This window comes from Tachyglossus aculeatus, chromosome 6, assembly GCF_015852505.1.
Source record: "Tachyglossus aculeatus isolate mTacAcu1 chromosome 6, mTacAcu1.pri, whole genome shotgun sequence".
NCBI classification, from domain to species: domain Eukaryota; kingdom Metazoa; phylum Chordata; class Mammalia; order Monotremata; family Tachyglossidae; genus Tachyglossus; species Tachyglossus aculeatus.
In genome coordinates, this window is record NC_052071.1 from 58,375,770 (window position 1) to 58,396,654 (window position 20,885).

A 20,885-nucleotide genomic window follows, 5' to 3' on the forward strand; every position below is an offset into this window, starting at 1 on the left:
AGATATAAAATAAGCAGGTTGGACACCATCCATGTCCTATGTGGGGCTCACAGTCTTAATCCCCACATTACAGCTGAGGGAAGGGAGGCATGTAGAAGTCGAGTGACTTGCCTGAGGTTCCACAGCAGACTTCTTTCCAATTCTGCCACTTGTCTGCTGTGGGAGCTTGGTCAAGTTGCTTCACTCCTCTGTGCCTTGGTTACAAAATTTGTCTAATGGGGTTTGATTAGCTTGTATCTACCCCAGTGCTTAGACACACATACTGAGTTCTTAAATACCACTCTCTCAACTCCACAGCCTCACCCTGATAATCACACCAAGTAGCAGTGAGCAATCCCCAAAGGTATTTGTGTCTGGAGGTGGCACATTCTGTCCCTCCCATGATGCCAGGATCCTTCCCTTCTGCCCCTTCCACTTCATCTTTATTACCTCAGGTTCATGACAATCTCTACCAAATAAAGATGAAGGAAAAATCAATTTCTTTTTCACACACCCTAGCCAGTCTACCTCCTTGCTCCGCAAGTGCATACGTACGCTTCTGGCCACACTGCCGACCCTTGAAACAGAAGCTGCCCATCACAAAGACCTAAAGGAGGCTCAGACAGAGGCCGGACATTCATTCAAGAGCATCACTGCCTTGCAAGGTTTCAAATAGAAGTGCGATCTCAGGGTGCTGAGCTTAAATTATGGGAGAGCGAAAGCCAGTACAATTTGGAGAGGGATCAAGAGAAATATCTAAGAATAATAATAATGGCATTTATTAAGTGCTTACTATGTGCAAAGCGCTGCGGAGGTTACAAGGTGATCAGGTTGCCCCACGGGGGGCTCACAGTCTTAATCCCCATTTTACAGATGAGGTAACTGAGGCACAGAGAAGTGACTTGCCGAAAGTCACACAACTGACAATCGGTGGAGTGGGGATTTGAACCCATGACCTCTGGCTCCAAAGCCCGGGCTCTTTCCACTGAGCCACACTGCTTCTCTAAACCACTTTGATGACCAAACAAACCACCATGTTGAATATGGGTAGCCCACCCTTGCCATGAAACATTTCTACCGGCCCAAGCCAAGAGAACCGACATTTTTTTTAAAGGCATTTCTTAAGCACTTACTAAGCACTGTACTAGAGAATGAGTGATAGTGGGCTACTTCAACAGCTGCTCTACAGTGAGCTGAAACTGGGAGATGGAAAACTAGGAGTGTGGCTCAGTGGAAAGAGCCCGGGCTTGGGAGTCAGAGGTCATGGGTTCTAATCCTGGCTCTGCCACTTGTCAGCTGTGTGACTTTGGGCAAGTCACGTAACTTCTCTGAGCCTCAGTGACCTCATCTGTAAAATGGGGATTAAGCCTGTGAGCCCCCCATGGGACAACCTGATCACCTTGTAACCTCCCCAGTGCTTAGAACAGTGCTTTGCACATAGTAAGCGCTTAACAAATGCCATCATTATTATTAAGAAGGACAGAGAAAACGTTCTAAGGCACCGGTAAAAACCAAGCCTCAGATAATAATAATAATAATAGCATTTATAAAGTGCTTACTATGTGTAAGGCACTGTTCTAACACTGGGGAGGTTACAAGGTGATGAGGTTGGTCCACGGGGGACTCACAGGCTTAATCCCCATTTTACAGATGAGGGAACTCAGGCCCAGAGAAGTTAAGTGACTTGCCCAAAGTCACACAGCTGACAAGTGCGGAGGTATTGTATCCTGCATCAATCATATTTGAGCGCTTACTGTGTGCAAAGCACTGTACTAAGCACTTGGGAAGGGCAAGTTGGCAACACATAGAGACGGTCCCTACCCAACAGTGGACTCACAGTCTAGAAGAACTGAAGGTCAGTGGCTGATGTCAGGCCAGTGTGGCCAAGGCCATCCAGGAGGAACTGGCTCTTTTCGAGCCAAAGCACCATAGAGGACGAAGAGGCAAAAGAGAAAATGGCACCAGATGCTGCAAAAATAAAACACAACCCAACAAAGGCAGGCCTTTCTGGGTGCTCTTTGTGGCTACATGCACTCTAATAGGTGACTCTCCCCATTAATAGTGTTGTCTTTGAATATGATGACCCTGCACACATGAGATTTCTACTAAAGTTTTGAAGAGATGACATCGTTTTCTAATCTAGAAAACACACACACACACACACACATCACTCACCAGGAGGTATCACAAGGACATTTCCTTACCCAAACGAGCCACACTCGAGCAAGCAACGAGCTCAAGCATGCCTCAGTCTCCCCTCTCCTCCCAACACACACATATCCTCTCCACACCACAGACATGTTCTTGTGTGAGAGGGAAGTGTACAGGCCTGGCACGTGAGACAATGTTTAATAATAATAATGGTGATGATGGTATTTGTTAAGCACCTACTTTGTGCCAGGCACAGTACTAAACGCTGGGGTAGATACAAGCAAATCGAGTTTGATAGGGCCATAAGGCCCTATCGGTTCTAATCTCAACTTTGCCGCTTGTCTGCTGTGTGACCTGGGGCAAGTCGCTTCACTTCTCTGGGCCTCAGTTACCTATCTGTAAAATAGGGATTAATGATGGCATTTTTATTAAGCGCTTACTATGTGCACAGCACTGTTCTAAGTGCTGGGAAGGTTACAAGGTGATCAGGTTGTCCCACAGGGGCTCACAGTCTTGATCCCCATTTTACAGATGAGGTAACTGGAGCCCAGAGAAGTTAAGTGACTTGCCCAAAGTCACACAGCTGACAATTGGCAGAGCGGGGATTTGAACCCATGACTTCTGACTCCAAAGCCTGGGCTCTTTTCACTGAGCCATGCTGAGCCCTGTGTGGGACAGGGATTGGGTCCAACCTGATTAACTTGCATCTACCTCAGTGCTTAGTATATTGCCTGGCACATAGTAAGCACTTAAATACCACTACTATTATTATTATTGTTACTACATTATGATTATTATTATTGAGGGCCAGTCAGGCTACACTTGGTGTGCTTGTCCTAGGAGCAAGTCCAGGATCATTACCTTAATACAAATAATAATAATAATAATGGCATTTGTTAAGCGCTACGTGTCAAACACTGTTCTAAGCCCTGGAGGAGATACAAGGTAATCAGGTTGTCCCACATGGGGTTCACAGTCAATCCCCATTTTACAGATGAGGGAACTGAGGCACAGAGAAGTCAAATCAAGAAGACTTGCCCAAAGTCACACAGTTGACGAGTGGTGGAGCTGGGATTAGAACCCATGACCTTTGACTCCCAAGCCCGGGCTTTTTCCAGTGAGCCACGCTGATGCCCAAGAAATGCATTCCTTTGAAAAAAAATAAAAGTACCAAATGAGGAAAGGATTGCCCATGTTCTCAGTAGCTCTTCTAAGACTAGAAGCTCGTTGTGGGGTGAGAATGCATCTGTTCATTGTTCTAATGCATTCTTCTGCACTTAATACAGTGTTCTGCACACAGTAAGTGCTCAATAAATCCAACTGAAGGAATGAACAGCCCTGGAGCCCACTCCGTGGTGCTCTGACCGTCTCCATTTCCTCCTGTGCTGCCATCATCCACGCTGCAGCCTGCCCCCACCTTGACTTCAATCAATCAACGACATTTATTGAGTGATTACTTTGTGCAAAGCACCATACTAAGCACATGGAAAAATACAGTACAGTAGAGTTGGTAGAAATGATCCCTGCCCACAAGGGATTTACTTGATTTCTGGAGCATGGAAGAGGGGGCCAGAAGTGTCCAGAAATTGGGACACCGGAGTAACAACTTGCTTACCCACTGTCGCCAACTCCGTCTCCACTCCTCCTTGGATGAAGTCACGGTTTCCTCAAGACCGTCGCCTGGAATCGGGAGTGTCCCGCTCCCAGGGAGAGGAAGTCTGGCATCCTGATCTTCCAGAAGGACTCAACTCCTCCCCTCACAGCTAAATCCCCGTAGCCATACACAGTAACAACCTCGCGGCCAGTGATACCCCCAACTGACACAGAGAGCAACAACCTCATAGTGACATCCCTCAGCCACACATAACACATTCTCAAAGCCACACAAAGCTGCACACTTTTCCATAGTGCAACATGCCCGCACAGCCACACATCACCCCCATAACCACACTTCATTACATACCCCTCCACAACACACACGTAGAGAGCCACCCACCATTCATTCATTCAATCAAATTTATTGAGCGCTTACTGTGTGCAGAGCACTGTACTAAGTGCTTGGGAAGTACAAGTCGGTAACATATAGAGACGGTCCCTACCCGGCAACGGGTTCACAGTCTAGAAGGGGGAGACAGACAACAAAACAAAACATGAAGACAGGTGTCAAAATCGTCAGACACCACCTCATACAGCCCCTCACAACCACACACCACCCTCATAACCGCACTTCACTGCACACAGCCCCTCACAATTACACAACTGCAGAGCCACACGCTGCTTCATATAGGCCCTCAGGGCCACACTTCATCGCATGCAGCTCATTCAGCCCCTTACTGCCACAAATAACCCCTTAACACTGTACATAACCCCTCAAAGCCATATAAAACAACTCACAGGCCCACACAAAACAACCCCCAGCCTCACAGATCAACAAACCACCCCACACAAGATGCACACAGCCCCTCTTAGCCACACACCTCAAGACAGCCTTCCTGTTGTGCCAAGAACTGTGCTGAGGTACTGAATCTCCAGTGAGGAGATTAGCGCTAGGATGAGGCTCAGGTGAGGACATCAGTGGAAGATAAATCTCAGGTGAGGTACTGACTTCATGAAGCATTTCCCTGACCTCAACACAATCTCCTGGCAAAGGAAAACCTAACAGTCACCCCAAGTCCGTGCTTCTTCCTTTTTGTGAAGGCTCACAACCGCTTTGCTTGTGATCTCCCTAAAATAAACTTTCACTTAAGACTGTTGATTTTGATTGAGAGTTGCTGTTGTTATCCTCTTGAATTTTAACGGTGAATTTAAACATAACTCCCATGGATTCCCCAGATTTTCTCTAGGAGCTATGATTTAGGTTGTGATTTCTAGGCCTCCGTTTGAGCTTCTCCCCCCACCCCTCCAAAAAAAAATCACCAAGTGTGCACCTAGAAATCCGACTTTTCTACTTTTGAGGTAATTCCGTCACGTTGTCAGTGAGTGAGTCTGATCCCTTTATATGCATGGCTCAGTGGAAGAGTGAGTCTGATCTCTTTACATGCATGGCTCAGTGGAAAGAGCCCGGGCTTTGGAGTCAGAGGCCATGGGTTCAAATCCCAGTTCCACCACTTGTCACCTGTGTGACTTTGGGCAAGTCACTTCACTTCCCTGGGCCTCAGTTCCCTCATCTGTAAAATGAGGATTAAGACTGTGAGCCCCAAGTGGGACAACCTAATCACCTTGTAACCTCCCCAGCACTAAGAACAGTGTTTTGCACATAGTAAGCACTTAATAAATGCCATTATTATTATTATTATTATGGTTTAGATGCTGGATTTTCCAGGATGAAGGTTGTAAGTTTGCCTTCTTCCATACATTTCCGACTCTTCTCAGGACAACATCCAAAAAGTTTCTGTACTCTACCAGTCTCAGCTATGGCAGGGGGAGTCAAGCAGAGGCATTCCCATTCCATTCCTACCTTGGCGAGTGGCTATTCATTCATTCAATCGTATTTATTGAGCACTTACTGTGTGCAGAGCACTGTACTAAGCGCTTGGGAAATACAAGTTGGCAACATATAGAGACGGTCCCTACCCAACAGTGGGCTCACAGTCTAGAAGGGGGAGACAGAGAACAAAACAAAACATATTAACAAAATAAACTAAATAGAATAAATATGCACAAATAAAACAGAGTAATAAGAGACCATTTTCCTTACAAATGATCTTGCAAGCCAATAATAGCCAAAAACATACACATTTTTCAAATCTGTACTTTGTTGATGTATTTAGAGTTGAATGGATGCCAAAATATTTCCTTGGAAACCCATATGAACTCTTGAGAGCCAAGGGAGAGCCATGGGAATTCACCACTCTAACTCCAGGCCTATCCCAGGCCTCTCCTTGCCTTTTTTTTTTTTTTAATTTTTATTTTGGGGAAAGTGGCATACGTTAAGCGCTATGTGCCAGGCACTGCACTAAATGCCGGGGTAGATACGAGCTAATCAGATTGGACGCAGTCCCATAACCCAGGGCCTTAATTCCCATTTTCAGACGAGTAAGAGTAAGGCCATCTGATACAGATCAAAACTCCCCTGTGCTTGGTGACAGCGACATGGAAGAGAGGCAAGGGTGAAGACTCAAGTTTACAATGCGGAAGAAGGTGATGGTAAACCACTTCCATATTTTTACCAGGAAAACAGTATGGATACACTATTAGAATGATTGCAGATGGAGGTGGGGCGTTTGGGGAGCGATGCATCCATGGTTGTGCATATAGCTTTAATTCTATTTGTTCTGAAGATTTGAACAACTGTCTACATGTTTTGTTCTGTTGTCTGCCTCCCCCTTCTAGACTGTGAGCCCCGCTGTTGGGTAGGGACCGTCTCTATATGTTGCCGACTTGGACTTCCCAAGCACCTAGTACAGTGCTCTGCACACAGTAAGTGCTCAATAAATACGATTGAATTAATGAAGGAATGGTTTTGCTCTGGGTCAAAGATGACTCGCCAGCATAAGACAAGACAATATGTTCCTCAAGTGCCTAGCATGGCATTCTGTTTCAGTACAGGGCTCTGGGCATACGAAGCACAGAGCATAATGCCCTGCCTAAAGTACAGCAGTGTTCTGGGTACAAGTGCTCTGGGTAGGAGAAAACTGGCACAGGATGCTGGGCCCTATAAATAATAATAATAGCATTTGTTAAGCGCTTACTATGTGCCAAGCACTGTTCTAAGCACTGGGGAGAATACAAGGTGATCAGGTGGGGCTCACAGTCTTATTACTCTATTTATTTATTTTATTTGTACATATTTATTCTATCCATTTCATTTTGTTAATATGTTTTGTTTTGTTCTCTGTCTCCTCCTTCTAGACTGTGAGCCCCCTGTTGGGTAGGGACCGTCTCTATATGTTGCCGATTTGGACTTCCCAAGTGCCTAGTACAGTGCTCTGCACACAGTAAGTGCTCAAAAAATATGATTGAATGACTGAATCCCCATTTTACAGATGAGGTAACTGAGGCTCAGAGAAGTTATGTGACTTGCCCAAGGTCACACAGCAGACATGTGGCGTATCCGGGATTAGAACCTATAGAACTATAGATTAGATTAGAACTATAGACACTCAACAGTGCTATACACACAATAGGGACCCAATTCAGCTTTCTGCAAGCTGTAGACACCCAGTACAGTCCACTAACCTGAACACAAAAGACACCCAGTACAGTCCTCTTTATAGAGTAGGTGATCAATGCAGCATCTTGCACACAGTAGGCATCCAGCACAGTGCTCTTCACACAGTAGGCACTCACTACAGCGCTTTGCACACAGCAGACACATAGCACAGTGATCATGTACTACCACTCTGCACACAAATAATAATAATAATAATAATAATAATGGTATTAAGCACTTACTAGGTGCAAAGCACTGTTCTAAGCACTGGGGAGGTTACAAGGTGATCAGGTTGTCCCACGGGGGGCTCACAGTTTTAATCCCCATTTTTCAGATGAGGTAACTGAGGCCCAGAGAAGTGAAGTGACTTGCCCAAAGTCACACAACTGACAGATGGCGGAGCCGGGATTTGAACCCATGACCTCTGACTCCAATGCCGGGCTCTTTCCACTGAGCCACACTGCTTCCCACACCAGAAGCACATCACAAGAAGTGTTGGTTCGATGTGGTCGAAAGTGACGGAGCTATTTTAGTTCCTTTCTCTCTAAACAATGTAAGAACGTGTTTGCAGTTGTTAAACTTTTGAAAGTATGCACGTACTATATAGAGCGCAAGTACCCTCTTTCGCACTGAATTTTTTAAATATCTTGAGTTCCCAATTTCCTTCCATAGTATAATAGTAATAATATCAATAATAATAATTGTGGTATTTATTAAGTGCCGACTAGGTGGAAAGCATTATACTAAGCAGTAGGGTACATATAAGATAATCAGGCCCCACAAGGGGTTCACAGTCTAAGAAGGAGAACAGGTACTGAATATCTATTTTGCTGATGAGGGAACTGAGGCACTCAATAATAATATTAATAATAATGGCATTTATTAATCAATCAATCAATTGTATTTATTGAGCACTTACTGTGTGCAGAGCACTGTACTAAGCGCTTGGGAAGTACAATTTGGCAACATATAGAGACAGTCTCTACCCAACAGTGGGCTCACAGTCTAAAAGGGGGAAACAGAGAACAAAACCAAACATACTAACAAAATAAAATAGAATAGATATGTACAAGTAAAATAAATAAATAAATAAATAAATAAAATAAATTTATAAATAAATAACTAAATTAAGCGCTTACTATGTGCAAAGCACTGTTCTAAGTGCTGGGGAGGTTACACGGTGATCAGGCTGTCCCTCGAGGGGCTCACAGTCTTTATCCCCATTTTACAGATGAGGTAACTGAGGCACAGAGAAGTGAAGTGATTTGCCCAAAGTGACAAGTGGCAGAGCTGGGGTTTGAACCCATGACCTCTGACTCCAAAACCCAGGCTCTTTCCACTGAGCCACGCTGCTTCACAGTAGGTAAGTGACTTGCCCAAGGTCACACAGCAGACAAGTGGCGGAGCCGGGATAAAAACCCATATGTTGCCAACTTGTACTTCCCAAGCGCTTAGTACAGTGCTCTGCACACAGTAAGCGCTCAATAAATACGATTGATTGATTGATTGATGACCTCTGGCTCCCAGGCTGGATCTCTTTGCACCAAGCCAAGCTGCCTTACAGAGATGTAATATATTGGCAGGATGAATCATTGCAAATCTGGTCATTCGATTCTCTCAAAGCAAAATTAAGGAGAAAATTTGTGCCCTCACAACCACATGTTATGTTCAGTACACATCAACTTCATAATAATAATTATTATCATTATAGTATCTGTTAAGCACTTACTATGTTCCAGGCACTATACTAAGCACCGGGGTGGGGGCAAGCAAATCCAGTCAGATACAGTCCCTGTCCCACATGGGGCTCACAGTCTCCATCCCCATTTTACAGATGAGTGAAGTGACCTGCCCAAGGTCACAGCAGACAAGTGGCAGAGCAGGGATTAGAACCCATGACCTTCTGATTCCCAGGCCCATGCTCGAGCCACTATGCTATGCTGCTTCCATATCCTACTTCCATATCCTACTCTGAGAGAATCAATCAATCAATCATATTTATTGAGCGCTTACCGTATGCAGAGCACTGTACTAAGCACTTGGGAAGTACAAGTTGGCAACATATAGAGACAGTCCCTACCCAACAGTGGGCTCACAGTCTAGAAGGGGGAGACAGAGAACAAAACCAACATACTAACAAAATAAATAGAATAGATATGTACAAGTAAAATAAAATAAAATAAAATAGTTTGGCATATCCATGTGTCCTTCTTCCCATCTATAAATTATTTCGGTGTCTGTGTTCCCCTGTAGACTGTAAGGTCTTTGAAGAGCTCACCTCCTCCGGGAGGCCTTCCCAGACTGAGCCCCCTTTTCCTCTCCTCCTCCCCACCCCCCCGCCCTACCTCCTTCCCCCCTCCACAGCACCTGTATATATATATATTTGTACAGATTTATTACTCTATTTATTTTACTTGTACATATATACTATTCTATTTATTTTGTTAACAATGTGCATTTAGCTTTAATTCTATTTGTTCTGACGACTTGACACCTGTCCACATGTTTTGTTCTGCTGTCTTGTCTCCCCCTTCTAGACTGGGAGCCCGCTGTTGGGTAGGGACCGTCTCTATATGTTGCCAACTTGTACTTCCCAAACGCTTAGTACAGTGCTCCGCACACAGTAAGTGCTCAATAAATACGACTGAATGAATGAATGATTGAATCTACTAATTCTCCTGTCCTCTCCCCAGCCCTGAGAACAGTGCTCTGCATGGTTGGCACTCAAAAAATCCTATTATTTGACTGATTGAGACGTGGGGCTATTTAAAGTCCCCGTGTCAAAAAATCAGGGCCGCCGCACGAGTCCGAGAAATGGTATGAGAAGAAGAAATCGTCATTCGCAATAGGGTGCTGTGGTGTCCCCGAATCAGCGATAAACCCGAGGGTACTGACGTATGGGCAGATCTCCACCCCTACCTCCAGCCCCCCAAAATACTAAAAGTGAGTGGGTCTTCGACTGCCTTTCGAACTAAACAGTTTATGCAGAATTTTCCAAGTCGAATAGCGTCAGCAAAAGAAAAACCCTTAAGTCAGGTGCTGTTTAAAGGCTTTTTCGAAACCTTAGCGGATTGCCAGCTGGAGCTGAGAAAAGACAAGCTGTTCTTTCGTTTCTGAAAGATTGATGCAGGTTTTAGCTGGGTTTCATCTCATTAATGGCTGTGTCCGCGAGGGCCTCTTCAAGGGTCCCTCTGAAAACCTCACAGAACCATTAGATTTCATCCAAAGCATTTCTATAGGTTACCCTATCAATGGCATAGTGGATAGAGCATGGGACTTGGAGTCAGAAGGTTGTGGGTTCTAATCCGAGCTCTGCCACCTGTCTTCTCTGTGACCTTGGGCAAGTCACCTCACGTCTCTGTTGCCTCAGTAACCTCATCTGGAAAATGGGGATTGAAACCGTGAGCCCCATGTGGGAAGGGACTGTATTCAACCTGATCCGTGGTTTAGTGGAAAGAGCCCAGGATTGAGAGTCAGTCGGAGGTCGTGGGTTCTAATCCCGGCTCCGCCACTTGTTGGCTGTGTGACTTTGGGCAAGTCACTTAGCTTCTCTGTGCCTCATTTCCCTTATCTGTAAAATGGGGATTAAGACTGTGAGCCCCATGTGGGACAACTAGATTACCTTGTATCTATCCCACATGGGACCATCTGATGACCTTATATCCATCCCCAGCACTTAGAATAGTGCTATGCACGTAGTAAGTGCTTAATAAATGTCATTATTATTATTATTATTATTATTATTATTATTATTTATTACTTTGCACATAGTAAGTGCATAACAAAAATCATCATTATTATTATTATTTGCTTGTATCCACCCCAGTGCTTGGTATAGTGCCTGGCTCACAGAAAGCACCTAACAAATACCACTATTATTATTATGGGAAGCAGCGTGGCTCAGTGGAAAGAGCACGGGCTTGGGAATCAGAGGTCATGGGTTCTAATCCCGACTCCCCCACGTGTCTGCTGTGTGACCTTGGGCAAGTCACTTAACTTCTCTGTGCCTCAGTTACCTCATCTGTAAAATGGGGATTAAGACTGTGAACCCCACGTGGGACAACGTGATCACTTTGTATCCCCCCTAGCTCTTAGAACAGTGCTTTGCACATAGTAAGTGCTTAACAAATGCCATCATTATTACTATTGTTATTAATCATTGGAATTTATTGAGCACTTAAGGTGAGCAAAGCACTCTGCTAAGCGCTTGGGAGAGTACAATACCATAGACTTGGTAACCATGATTCCTGCCTTGAAGGAGCCTAAAGTTGAAACATGGAGATAATGAAATAAATTACAGGTATGGGAAAGTAGTAAGGCTTTGGGCATATGTAAGCCCATTGTTGGGTAAGGACCGTCTCTATATGTTGCCAATTTGTACTTCCCAAGCGCTTAGTACAGTGCTCTGCACACAGTAAGCGCTCAATAAATATGATTGAATGAATGAATGAATATGTGCGGCAAGAGTGGGGATAGGGGTTGGGGAATTCACTGCTGAAACATGACTCCCCATTCATCATCATCATCATCAGTGGTATTTATTGAGCATCCACCGTGTGCAGAGCATTCATTCAATCGTATTTATTGAGCACTTACTGTGTGCAGAGCACTGTACTAAGTGCTTGGAAAGTACAATTCGGCAACAGACAGAGACAATCCTTACCCAACAATGGGCTCACAGTCTAGAAGGGGGGAGACAGTCTAGAAGAGGGGAGACAGACAGTCTGTACTAAGCACTTGGGAGAGTACGATACAACCGAGTTGGAAGACACGTTCCCTGTCCTCAGTGAACTAATAGCCCGGAACACACGCCTGAACTTTGCCTGGGCTCATTCACTGGGAGAGCAATTTGATTTCAAAGCCTCCTCACAGGATACCTCACCAAACATGACTTGCCTTTGTCCCCTTAAAAATGAACAGGGACCAGAGTTCACAGCTGTTGGAACAGGGCTGTGTTTATAAGGACAAAAATATTAAAGATGGGAATTCTTTTTAAACAAACAAACACAAAAATCTCAGTTTCCCCTAAGCAAACACACTTTATCTTTCATCTTATTAAGAAAACACATGCCTATTTCCTTCTCAATTGGTGGAAAACAGTTTTATGGGGTTTTGGAGAAGGAAAATAGCGTCGCCTCCTCACAAATCTGAGAGGCGCTCAAACTTTGGCCCTTCCCCGAACCGAGCCTGTGAGCATAAATCGCGTAACCTTGAGAGGTCAGGGCCGAGCAAATGGTTTGGAGACCAAACGAAGCGGCCAGATCCCAGAGAACCGGACAGGGTTTGAGGTAAGTCAAAGGGGAAGGCACATAAAATATGAACTGCCTCCTCTTCACTTCCCCTGGAGAGGGTGAGACAACAACCCCTGGAATTTGGGAAACAAATGGCCAGATAGTCAGTACACACATGTGCACATACACACGTGCACACGCAAACATACTCAGAGGCCCACAGGAGGATTTAGCCAGCCCAGAATACAGACCTCCTCTCTCCAAACAGCAACTGCACCAAGCCTACCCATAATAAACTTTCGATCAATCAATCAATCATATTTATTGAGCGCTTACTGTGTGCAGAGCACTGTATAAAGCGCTTGGGAAGTACAAGTTGGCAACACATAGAGACGGTCCCTACCCAACAGTGGGCTCACAGTCTAGAAGGGGGAGACAGAGAACAAAACAAGACATATTAACAAAATAAAATAAATAGAATAGATATGTACAAGTAAAATGAATAGAGTAATAAATACGTACAAACTTTCGCCTTGCTAATGGCCTGTTATCATTAGAGAAGCAGCGTGACTCAGTGGAAAGAGCCCGAGCTTGGGAGTCAGAGGTCATGGGTTCTAATCCCGGCTCCGTCACTTGTCAGCTGTGTGACTTTGGGCATGTCACTTCACTTCTCTGTGCCTCGGTTACCTCATCTGTAAACTGGGGATTAAGACTGTGAGCCCCATGTGGGGCAACCTGATTACCTCGTATCCCCCCAGTGCTTAGAACAGTGCTTTGCACATAGTAAGCACTTAAAAAATGCCATTATTATTATTATTATTATTATTATTATTATTATTATTATCAGGTCCATCCTAATTCTCCAAATTCTAAGCAATCATATTCAACCCTCCGGATTTGGCCTAGAGCAGCAAAAGGGGAGAGCTGATCATTCTTAATTGTTGCCAACCTGTACTTCCCAAGTGCTTAGTACAGTGCTCTGCACACAGTAAGCGCTCAATAAATACAAGTGAATGAATGAATGAATTCTTAAGACTGTGAGCCCAACGTAGGACAACCTGATTACCTTGTAATCTCCCCAGCGCTTAGAACAGTGTTTTGCACATAGTAAGTGCTTAATAAATGCCATTATTATATTCTTCAGGAGCAGCATGGCCTAGTGGACAGAGCTCAGGCCTGGGTGTCAGGAGGACCTGAGTTCAAATTCCAGCTCTGCCACTTGTCTACTGTGTGTGATCTTGGGCAAGACACTTCACTTCTCTGTGCCTCAGTTACCTCGTCTGTAAAATGGGAATTAAGACTATGAGCCCCAAGTCGGACCAGGGCTATGTCTAATCTGATTTGCTTGCATCCACCCCAGTGCTTAGTACAGTGCTCTGCAAACAGTAAGCACTCAATAAATAGGATTGAATGAATGAATGAATGAAATGGGGGAGATGGCAGACAAAAATTAGTTACAGATAGGGAGAGGAGGAAGTCATATAAATATATAAGGATGGCAGGGAGGCTGTAGGGTCGAGCGAAAAGAGAACGAGAGAGGGAGTCAGGGGACCTGAGTTCGAGTTCTGGCTCTACCACTGGCATGTATCCCCCTCATCTTACCTCCTTCCCGTCCCCACAGCACCTGAATATATGTATATATGTTTGTACATATTTATTACTCTATTTATTTATTTATTTATTTTATTTGTACATATCTATTCTATTTATTTTATTTTGTTAGTATGTTTGGTTTTGTTCTCTGTCTCCCCCTTTTAGACTGTGAGCCCACTGTTGGGTAGGGACTGTCTCTATATGTTGCCAATTTGTACTTCCCAAGCGCTTAGTACAGTGCTCTGCACATAGTAAGCGCTCAATAAATACAATTGATGATGATGATGATGATGATGTAGTGAGAATATGGACAACTCACTGTCTCTGATTGCTTCTAATGTCTATCTCCCTGTGTGGTGCAGTGAATTGAGCACAGGCCTGGAACTCATTAAGTCATGAGTTCTAATTCTGGCTCCGCCACTTGTCTGCTGTGTAACCTGGGGGAAGCTACTTCACTTCTCTGTACCTCAGTGACCTCATCTGTAAAATGGGGATCGAGACTGTGAGCCCCACGTGGGACAGGGATTGTGTCCAACCCAACTGGCTTGTATCCACCCCAGTGCTTAGCACGGTGCCTAGCACATAGGAAGCACTTAACAAATACCATAATAATAATTATCATTATTATCCCTGAGGGCAGGGATTGTGTCAACCAACTCTCTTGTAACTGTACTCTCCCAAGCACTTAGCACAGTGCTCTGCACACAGAAAGTGCTCAATAAATACCACTGATTGACTGGTCTGTGCCTCAGTTTCCTCATCTGTAGAATGGGGATAGAATACTTGTTTCTCACCTGGAATCTGCCCCAGAACTTAGCACAGTCCTTGGAACATAGTAATAATAGAGTATGCAAATTTCAATTAGGAAGGCATTTAGGATATATACATTCCTGTTCTCTTTAATGGATGTTCCTCTTCTTCACACTTCAAGCTTGGAAAAACCCTGTGGCCTAGTGGAAAGAGCACAGGTTTGGGAGCCAGAGGACCTGGGTTCTAATTTCGGTTCTGCCGCCTGCTCACTGTGACCTTGTGCAGGTCACTTAACTTCTCTGTGCCTTAGTTTCTTCAACTGTAAACTGGGGTTTCAATACCTGTGCTCCCTCCCGCATAGACTGTGAACCCCATGTGCGACAGTGACTTTTTCTAACCTGATTATCAAGTATCTACCCCAATACTTAGAACAGTGCTTGACACGTATAATAACCATAATAATTATAATAATTAGTTTTGGAAAAATGCATTTAATTCTTTTTTGAGCATTAGCAACAGCTTTAAAGAGGAGGTTAAAGAGAAATGCAAAGAGACTACAATTCCTGAGAAAAGTTGTTTTTCAATCCCCCTCCTTCCTAGATCGCATCAAAACAAAACATCCCTTTCCCAATGTTATCCAATATATTGCCAAAGAGGTTGTCCTACCTACCTACATCTGAGCCTGCACAAAATGCCGGTGTTTCCACCACAATGCCAGCATTGCTGTTTATTTGAAAAAGGATGGTGAGTCTTTAATTATTAAACCAATTGCGTTTAGCAGATGGTCAAAGAAAAGTACTTTAAAAAAGTTGCCCAGAGGGTTATATAAATGAACAAACTGAAACAGCTGGTAGCTCGTGCGTGAAATCAATAATGAGAAAATGAGTTCTACTGTATCTTTGTTTTCATTGTCTGGTTGGCGACAGTGAGGACAAGGGAAAGAGGGTGATAATCAGGCGATCGACTCCCCTCGCCGACTGCAGTGGTTACGAGAATCTAATGAGAAATGAAGACAAAGTCTCTCCACTTAGCCTGAAACTGGAGAATCCGCGAGTCTATGTCCGTACCTGTGCATCTGCGTGTGCTAACGCTGTTAGGAAGCAGCCACGAGCGTGGGAGGGAGGGAATATTTTCTGACTACGCTGTCCTACAGCGGCCAATTCATTGCTTATTTTGCAGAGGCCTGGGAAAATCTGAACTGGGCTTCAGCGGAGTGAAGCACTCTGAGGGTCGAATAAGCAATGGGAAGGCAGACGTAAACAGTTGGGAGCATGAACAGGAATTTTCCTTGCTGGTTGTCCGCTCGGGCCGTTTTTTGCGATGGGTTAGTTCTCTGTGGAGTCAAGAGCTCTTCTGGAGGGTATTTTGCAATCTGGCTGAGACCATTCTACCCAGTTTGTGTAGGATTTCTGCCCCCAATGATTATACTGGAAAGGCCTTTTCTTTAACAGGGAGGATAAATACACGAGTAGGATTGCAAGAATGAACAATGCCCCCCGGCCTTCTGGTGAATTTCCCCAACAGAGAGAAACCCAGGCGCTTGGTACAGCGTTCTGCACCTGTTAACCACTCAATAAATTCCACTAATTGATTAGAGTTAGACTCCAAGTGCGAGAAAAAATTAGAAAACAAAATCAAGAAAAGCATTAAATGTTTCTGGTCCGTCGTTACATCAATCAATCAGAAGTGTCTATTGACTTTCTGCTGCATGCAGAGCGTGGTATTAAGTCCCTGGAAGACCTCTAATAATCATAATAATTAAAATAATTATGGCATTTGCACAGTGCTTACTATGTGCCAGGCACTATATTAAGTGCTGGGGTGGATACAAGCAAATTGGGTTGGACACAATCCCTGACCCATATTCATTCATTCATTCAGTTGTATTTATTGAGCGCTTACTGTGTGCAGAGCACTATACTATGTGCTTGGAAAGTACAATGGGGCTCGCACTCTCAATCTCTATTTTACATATGAGATAACTGAGGCACAGAGAAGTGAAGTGACTTGTCCAAGTTCACACAGCAGACAAGTGGTAGAGTCAGGATTAGAACCCATGACCGTCAGACTCCCATGCTCATGTTCTATCAACAACACTATGCTGCTTTTTAGTCCTCTAGATGGAAAGCTCATTACGGGCCTGGAACGTGCATCCTAATTCTGCTGTATTGTACTCTCCCAAGCTCTTAGTACAGGGCTCTGCACATACTAAGTGCTCAATAAATGCCACTGATTGGAAATGACAGTAGCAGGAGAAGAAATGAACCCTGACCTAAAGGAGCTTATGGTCTAGTGGGGGAGACACACTAGAAAAATCCTAGTACACATAAAATTCATTACGGCAGAAGGAAATAATAGACAATAAAGATATTTAATCGAGTTCAGAGACCTACTGTGAGCAGAAAACGGCACTAAACACTTGGGTCAGTCCAGTGGAGTTCGTGGACATGATCCCTGTCCTCAAGAGCTGATCATAGCTGGGATAAACAGATCTGCTAATGATATTTCAGTTGAAAACCAGGGCCAGAAAACTTCTACCTGGAAAATCGAATGCAGGTGTATGGCTGGTTGAGGGTTTGCTCTTCCGATCAGGACAAAGTGGATAACGTTTTGGAATTCCAACCCATCTCAGCTAAAGACTGTAGACGAGTTGTTTGAACAGGAGAAGGCATGGCAGAGAGACAGCACTGAGGCCTCCTCCAAGATAGAAGGGGAGCATGCGATGCGGAATGGATTTCTGGAGGATACAGAGAGCAAGAGCCATTCCATCTCGGGTCACCTGTTTTATTTGTTCAGATTTTCTCTCGAGAGGAATACAGTACACGCTTCTCCAGCTTAAATCAGCTGTTTGGTTTTGTAGGGCTTTATTTTAGAAGGAAAACATGGCTCTCAGCTCCAACCTCCATCAGCCACTCTTCTGGTTATTCCCAATGACAAGTAACTGTGAATTTGGGGAGCACAAGGGACCAGAGGGGAAGAGATATGGAAGTGACACTTCCTGCAGAATGCAGGGCCAAGACGACCCAATTAACTTTGGATGGTTTGGTTTTGGTTGTGGAATATTTGCCCTGGCAAAGAGAATGCGGGCTTCCATCCTGCCAACCAAGTGAAACCGCGGCGGGAGAAGCAGAGAGGCCTAGTGATGAAGGCCCTGAGTTCTCATCCCGGCTCTGCCACCTATCCGCTGTGAGACCTTCGGCAAGACGCTTCATTTCTCTGGGCCTCAGTTCTCTCGTCTGTAAAATGGGATTAATAATAATAATGGTATTTGTTAAATGCTATTCTAAGCGCTGTGGGGATACAAAGTGATCAGGTTGTCCCAAGGGGGGCTCACAGTCTTAATCCCCAGTTTACAGATGAGGTAATTGAGGTACAGAGAAGTTAAGTGACTTTCCCAAGGTCACACAGCTGGCAATTGGTGGATCTGGGATTTGAACCCATGACCTCTGATTCCAAAGCCCGTGCTCTTTCCACTGAGCCATGCTGCTTCTCAAGACTGTGAGATTAAGACTGTGAGCCCTATGTGAGACAGAGACTATGTCCAACCCGATTAGCTTGAATCTACCTCAGTGCTTAAAACAGTGCCTGGAACATGGTAAGCGCTTAACAAACACCACAGTTATTATTGTTATTATTAGTTTGGGTGCTGACTAGGAACCAGACCCCCAAGTCCTACGTTATGTCCTGCTAGGCAAGCAAAAAAGACCCCCTCGGTTCTAACCCGCATTAGGTTCCGAGGCAGAGGATGGGCTTTTTGGTGTTGCCCAAAGTCATCATGGCCTGACTTGGGTTTAAGAAGAAGATTTGTAAACAAAGTTATTTTTCAGAAGCTCCATTCACCTTCTGGTTTTCACCTGAATCCCGAGCAAATAAAGCACAACCACCGATTTTCTTCTCTGCAGTTCAGGAGAAAGACTCACTTTCATTCACGCGGCATTGAAAATAGGGATTGCCGATGCCAAGCCTTAGGGTTTATTTTCAGTTCGTTTGCTTCGGAATCCTGAAATAAGGTCTGGAGCACAGATTCCAGCCAGACTGTAAACTTGAAAACTCTGGTATAATAAGGATAAGATTGTCCCGTTTAAAGAGGGGAAAATTCATCATTCTCAGGAAACAAAAAACACGGTCTCTTGGTGCCATTCCCGCTAGATATTAAGAAACTTCAGGGCAAGGATAGGGTCCACTAACTTTATTTCCCCTTTCTGGAATTTATTTCAACATCTAGCTTCTCCTGTACACTGTGAGTGCCTTGAGGGTCGGGATTGGGGCTACCAACTCTTATTATAGTGTTATTTCTCGAGTGCTTAGTATAGTGCTCCTCAAGCGGTGAGCGCTCAATAAATACCACTGCTTGATTAAATGATACTTTACTCTCCCAAGTGCTTAATAGGGTGCTCTGCACAGAGTCAGCATTTAATGCCTACTATTGATTGATTGAGTGCCCTTGAGGAGACTCTAGCAGCACGGCCCAATATGTGCTTTCTAAGGAATTTGATTCAAATCATTCCTAAAGAACTGCTTCCCAGAGATAGAGCTGAAATTGTAGCTTTCAAAATGAAAGCAAAGGGGAAGCAGTATGACCTAGCGAATAGAGCATGGACTTGGGAATCAGAAGGACCTGGGTTCTAATCCTGACTCCAACACTTGTCTGCTGTGTGACTTTGGGCCAGTCACTTAACTTTTCTGCACCTCAGTTTACCTCATCTGTAAAACGGAGAATAGGACTGTGAGCCCCACGTGGGACAGGGGCTGTTGCCCAACCTCATTAGCTTGTGTCTGCCCAGCGCTCAAAACAGTGCTTGACACATAATAAGCACTTAACAAATGCCATCATTATTATTATTATGAGATCGAGGTACAGTGATTTGGTTGGTGTTAGAGGAGCAAAGTCTGTGGGCTGGGTTGTAGTGGGAAATCGGTGAGGAGAGATAAGAAGGGGTGATTTTTGAATCGTGTTACAGCAGAGCAGCTTGTGTTGTGGGTAGAACATAGCGTTAAATCCAAAGTGGGTCATAAAAACAATTGTCATGGCACAACTGGGTGTCATGGTAAATCATTAGATCTTAAATATTAAAAATGTATCAAGTTCTCTATGATCAGTGCATTCCCTGCTATGGGATTCATATGTATTGATTTATAAAGTACCTAGCATTTTAACCTCGACATTACTTTAAAAAGTTAAAAGGAAAAATTACTCAGCTTCCTTTAATAGGTAGCATTAAGAAAAATGGAGTAGGCTCATAAATGTATTCCATTTTTATACACAAATATTTGCTTAATAGCCTGATTTTTACATTTCACAGAATGAATCAATTCATCTATTTTTTTTAATTTGTTTGTCGTGCACTTACTATGTGCCAGGCACTGTACTAATTGCTAGGATAGTAACAGAGCTAATCAGGTTGGACACAGTCCATATCCCACTTGGGGATCATGCTCTAAATCCCTATTTTACAGGTGAGGTACAGAGAAGCGAACTGACTTGCCCAAGGTCACCCAGCAGACAAGGGGCGGAGCTGGGATTAAAACCCAGGTCATTCTGACTCCCGGCCCGGGCTCTAACCGCTAGGCCATGCTGCTTCTCATGTTCAGGACGCATCTCCTCCAAAAGCTCACCTCCTCCAGGAGGCCTTCCCAGACTGAGCCCCCTTTTTCCTCTCCTCCTCCCCATCCCCCCAGCCCTTCCTCCTTCCCCTCCCCACAGCACCTGTACATATAATAATAATGATGGCATCTATTAAGCACTTACTATGTGCAAAGCACTGTTCTAAGCACTAATAAGAATGATAATGATGGTATTTGTTAAGCGTTTATTATGTGCAAAGCACTGTTCTAAGGGCTGGGGGAGGGTTACAAGGTGATCAGGTTGTCCCAGGGGGGGCTCACAGTTTCAAGCCCCATTTTACAGATGAGGTAACTGAGGCAAAGAAAAGTTAAGTGAGTTTCCCAAAGTCACACAGCTGACAGTTGGCAGAGCAGGAATTTGAACCCATGACCTCTGACTCCAAAGCCTGGGCTCTTTCCACTGA

General features: G+C 44.4%; 1 protein-coding gene across 4 annotated transcripts in view; it reads right to left on the reverse strand.

The window, feature by feature from the left end:
• The window catches only part of DACH2 (dachshund family transcription factor 2), a 471,250-nt gene that overhangs the window by 352,480 nt on the left and 97,885 nt on the right, over positions 1–20,885 (reverse strand). The window lies entirely within an intron of this gene.